Here is a 5,418-nt window from a genome sequence, read left to right on the forward strand (position 1 = left end):
CAGGCCGAGAGGGAGGGAGGCCGGCCTTGGGAAAACAGATCCCCCAACGGCTGGCGGCTTTGTAGCTGCTGTTACACACCCAGGGCTGCAAAACCGGGAGGGAGTGTCAGGATGCTTCCCTGTGGGGCCTCAACCAGGTATCTGCGGAAATCCAGAAAAGATTCATCACGCAGTTCATAAGCCAGGAAGTCTTCTAAGTGAAAATGTTAAACTTCCCGGGGCCTCGGGGTTTGGGTTAAGGAAGGAAAATTCTAAGTCAAGTTTCCGAATTTAAGGAAAGGCACATTGTTACGTTCTTTTCCCTTCAAGTGTTCCCAGTTTGGGTGAAATTCATGCCCATTTTATAATGGCCGTACACAATTTCAACCTTGAGTGCAAAAACAATGTATTTTAACACTGCAGACTAATGACTGAAGTCCAGATTGCAAAATATGGAACGCTTCACGAATTTGCGTGTCATCCTTGCGCAGGGGCCATGCTAATCTTCTCTGTATCGTTCCAATTTTAGTATATGTGCTGCCGAAGCGAGCACGAGTCCCATGCCGCTCCGCGGGCTATATAAGGGCCAATGATTTATGAATTTTACAGTTAGGGTGACTTTATCCCCGCGTGTTCCTGATCTCTGAGAGGGTGGAAAGGAAGTTTCTTCACCAGAATCCTGTGTTTAGGCTCGTGATCTGAGCTACCGAACGGAGGTCGCGTGGCAGCGTGGACCCGTGTGTGGTTTAACCTCTGGGGACATGCAAATGAGCGCCCGGTGCACGTCGGGTAAGAGGCCTGCGCGCACTCATCGCCTAGGGAGTGCAGTGAGTTCTCCGCTCTCTGCCCGCGGGGCATGCCGGGATTGCACGCAGGTTAGCCTCCCCGGCACTGAGCCGCGGAGGGGCTAGCCTCGGAGGGGCTAGCCTCGGACCGCCCAGCTCTCCAGTGCGTGGTGGTTTCGCCGCTTGAAAGTTCCCGTGTTGAGTACTTCGAAAACAGACCCCAGGGAGCAAAACCATCCCTAACTACCCGGCCATTAGGAAATACGGAAATGTTACTAGCGGTCCTTCATGTCGCCTACTGCTCAGCTCGCGCTCAGATTTCCTTGATGGTTTCAAGGATGCCGTCTTAGCCACTGCCATCGGGGGCTAACCTAGGCTCGCATTGTGTCTGATGAGGATGCACTCGGGGGTCTGTTTTCCAGTGGTCTTTATTCGTTTCTTTTTAGGCTGTTGACTCACCGAGGAAATACCTAGTTATGGGTATGCCTCAGATGCGGCCCATGGTGGTGTTACGGATTCGGTCCATAATTTATGCCGCTTATTCGCTTTATTCGCCCTGTTTCTTGGAAATGTATAGTTAGGCGTAGAGGCGGAGATTCTGATGACTTTTATCTTTAAATTTTGTATGCAGTAGTGATGGTCGGCCGTGTGCTTGGTCGTGCATCTCGACAGGACCATGTGATGTTGACATGTGAATAAGTGTGACGGGGTCAGCATCCTGACACCTCCAGTGTCAAGCCTTTCCAAACCTTCCACCTAATGGTTTTAGGCACTAACGAACATTTCCCAGGTAGAGGCCTGGGGCCATGGTTGTATTTAACCCTTGGTTCATGAGTTAGTAAGGACGGTCTCTGGTGGCCAACCTCTGTGCTTCCTGCGAGAGAATTAAGAGAAAGAAAGGCAAAGAAAAGGATAAAAGGAGCGTTGATCCTGAGTCTCTGGATCATTGGATTCCTTATCCAGGTGTTTTCCAAAGTGCAGTTCCTTGAGCTAACAAATTATCTTCCTCATTTACTGAAAGACTCACCCAGTAAGCGAATCTGCCAGGGTCATTCAAACTTCACATCTGGGATTTCCTTCCCTTCTGTTCCGTTACACGGCTGCCTTTGTTGTTGTTTTCCACGGCTCTTGACATTCCCTATCGTCTTTTCCGATTTCTTTTCCCCATCCGGCGCTCCTCCCGTCTACACTGCACACATGACTAACTCAACATGTTTACTCAGTTCATCTCGTGCTTTTGTTATTATATATTATGCTCATCTCTTACACTACATATTTGCGACACTCAGACTCTTAACTCCTGTTAAACTCAAAATGCATTTAAGTTCCCACATTTAGATTTTAAAAATCCTGTTCTTTCTCCCTTGATGAAGTATATGTGAATCTCCAATTTTTTGGGAGGGAAATATTGGTTTTTTGTTTGTTTTTCTTCGAGACAGGGTTTCTCTGTGTAGTTTGGAGCCTGTCCTGGAACTCACTCTGTAGCCCAGGCTGGCATCAAACTCACAGAGATCCACCTGGCTCTGCCTCCTGAGTGCTGGGATTAAAGTCGGGCACCACCACCGCCAGGCCCTGTTTGTTTTTTTAATCACATCTTTGAAGAGGCATTTAGGAAAGTGATGCGGTAGGCGTCTTTTAAAGTGACTGTAATCTTGAGTTAAGATTTTCTTTTGTGAGAATGGTAAGTTTAATAGCTGTGATTAACAACTTAGCTTTAGCAGACATTTATTTGAAGGATTTTTCTCAGATCAGATTTTTTTTAAATAAGGAAACATTTTATTTTTGTATTCTGGAACATTTGGACTCTATTGTTAGTAAATATTATTGTTGTAATAATCTTAATTGTTCACATAAACAGTAATTCTGTTGTTTTACTCAAAAACAGCTACTTAAGCCGGGCGGCCTCGGCGGCGCACACCTTTAATCCCAGCACTCGGGAGGCAGAGCCAGGAGGATCTCTGGGAGTTCGAGGCCAGCCTGGGCTACAGAGCGAGATCTAGGACAGGCACCAAAATTACACGGGGAAACCCTGTCTCGAAAAACCAAACCAAAACAAAAAACAGCTACTTGAAACGATTTAGCTTAGTGGGTAATTTAACCAAACTGTGGTACATCTTGGAATCAATGACATTTTGGATCTAATGAGATGTATTCTAAGTTCCCTGAACAATATTGATACTGATCCTATCAGTGTTTGAGGCCAGCTCCGCTTCTCTTCCCTTCGCACCCCTGAGCGTCACTAAGTCAATACTTTCTCCAGTAGATTACAAAGGAGGGGAAAGACTTTACGCCTATCATTTCACAGCCGTACTTCTGAGCCTTCATCCAACCACAGCAGGAGAGTACCCACTGATCTAGAAAGTCAATTTTTCCGTTTTTATTAAACGGAAGGGGACATTCTGTGAGTTGACACTCTTTAAAAACAATGACCACAAAAACCTAACATCCAGCACGAGTTATTTCCTGCCCAGGAATTTTGTTCTCGTTTAAGAGAGAAGAAATTCAACCCCAATTCTCACATCCTCTTTAGCAGGGAGTCCCTTGAAAACGCCTAGGCTCTGACACGCTTCATTGCTGGTGAAACTGATGAGCTCAAGCTGGGAGACTGAGGTGCTCAACCTGGCTTCCGGGTTGTAGCCGTGGGAACTTCGGACACACCAGTGTGGGAGGCAGCCTGTGGAGGTTCTGATTTCCTTGTCCCGCGTGGGGCTCGAGTTTCTGTGAGGTCTTTTTGTGTAGTCGTGGGTTCTCCTGGAACTCTCAGCCTTTGGTAGGGTTTGCTTTGCATCTGGCAATTATCTTTCTTTCTCTCCTCTCTTCTTTCAGATGCACGGTGTAGCAGGTCTGGCTTGTCTTGAATTCTCCACCAAGCCAATTCCTCCGCCTTTCCTCCTCCCCTCCCTCTTTATGGCCATATTTGGGAAGACTCCAGTGGTCATGAAGGACTCCTGGAAAGAACTATAGGTTTGTTTGTTTGTTTGTTTTTTGTCTTTGTTTTTTTTTTAAAGGTATACCAGTTTATTTAATTTCTGGTGTCTAACTCCCTAAACTAAAACATGCTGGAGGACCACTTCCCAAACTTGCCTAGTAATAGAGTCCTTGACTTAATTTCTGACAGCTTCTAGAGGTTTGATCTATTGTAGTCATTCAAAGAATGATCCAGAATCTCTCCCAGATGATCTGTGTTTTCAAAAGCTACTTTTAGGGTCCAGAGAGGGATGGCTGAGCAGTTAAGAGCACTTGCTGCCCTTTCAGAGGACCCGAGTCCAGCTTCTAGTACCGGCATGGTGTCCACACACACTGTGAACATACACAAGAGTAAAAAAATAAAAAGGTTTTAAAATGCCTTGATTTATGGCTCTCTTTATTCTGTTAGTGTAAAAACTTGATAAAACGATGGCCATCGTTTTAGAACATAATTTTCGGAACCTGAATTTGTACTCCTGGGCCACGGCCACTCATGTTTGGCTCTTGACTCTCTCTTCAGTCCCTTGAGCTGAGAGCTGTGTTTTTCCTTTGACACTGGCGTGAGATATTTTTTGTGCATAGAGTTTTCTCACAGTAAGCAGTTCCCTTAATTTGTAGCAAATGTTTCACTGAAGGTGCCGGAGAATTGGGGGAAGCCGTTAGAGACAAATACCTTTAATGTCTTGGAGTTACTCTAAACTAACTTGTGCATAAATTCACCTTTCCCCCCTCTTTCTTGTTTCAGAGGAGAGGTGACCCTTGTGTGTGGAAAATGCGTGGGTGGGAAGCTTCCTTGTCTGGAGTGTGATATCTAATTCCAACTCCACGGGAGCCGTTTTACAACTATGTAAGTTGAAGGTAAATTACAGCAATACAAAGTTGTATTCTTTATGGACCTCTAGATGCCAGCCTGACCTTCAGCTGACCTCCCTGAAAGAAGCTGGTTTCGCCGCCACCTCCTCGCACCTCCATCTTTAGTCTACATAATTCTAAAACTTCTCCTTTGAATTGGCTGTAACACCTACCATGTGTCTCTTTTGATTAATATATAACATAAAATCTCTGATGCATTTTATTGATCCACACAAGAGGCATGTTTTTAATTAAGAAATAGTTTTATATAATTTTGGTGTTCTTCCACTGCGTTTCCCAATGGATTCAGCTAACAAAACAGAGTATATTTTTAATCAGAGAAAGTACAGTTTCTGTTCTAATTAAAGCTCAGACATATTTTTCTTCATTTCTAAATGACAATAGAAATTTGATGACTTTCTCATTTAAATATTCTCTGTTAATTTAGTTTCTTTGTTTTGTAACTGTTGAATCAGTGCTCACAGTCGACAGCAATAACTGGGAATTTGGTGTTATGATTTATTGAGTAAACTCTATGACTAATGATTTTTAGAGATATAGTTAGTCCCTGTTGTGTAAAATCCTTGAGAAAAACTTATCTTTCTATGACTTTCATCTACTTCAGACTCAATCAGGTAAAGATGTTGTGCTCACCAGCAAGGACCTCTAAGATACCAGAGTTGCTAAGTTTAGGGGCTACTGTTTATTCTTCATCTTTTAAAATTTTTTTTAAATTTTATTTATTCATTTATTATTTTTTTAATGCCGAATGCTGTTTATTGAAGGAGGGAGGAGGTCTTAAATACAGGCTTACAGCACAATGGGAGAACCCCGG

At 44.0% G+C, this 5,418-nt stretch overlaps 1 long non-coding RNA gene and 1 other non-coding gene across 2 annotated transcripts; both read right to left on the bottom strand.

Moving 5' to 3' along the window:
- Positions 1-425: 425 nt before the first annotated feature.
- LOC131924833 (U6 spliceosomal RNA) lies at positions 426-532 on the bottom strand. Its single transcript, XR_009383087.1, has one exon. It is a non-coding gene; the product is annotated as a U6 spliceosomal RNA (small nuclear RNA).
- Positions 533-1,174: 642 nt separating this feature from the next.
- On the bottom strand, positions 1,175-1,909 carry LOC131924311 (uncharacterized). The gene is made up of 2 exons (XR_009382849.1): positions 1,792-1,909; positions 1,175-1,638 (listed from the first exon to the last, which is right to left on the bottom strand). It is a non-coding gene; the product is annotated as an uncharacterized LOC131924311 (long non-coding RNA).
- Positions 1,910-5,418: the final 3,509 nt, after the last annotated feature.

Source organism: Peromyscus eremicus, chromosome 14 (genome assembly GCF_949786415.1).
Source record: "Peromyscus eremicus chromosome 14, PerEre_H2_v1, whole genome shotgun sequence".
NCBI lineage: Eukaryota > Metazoa > Chordata > Mammalia > Rodentia > Cricetidae > Peromyscus > Peromyscus eremicus.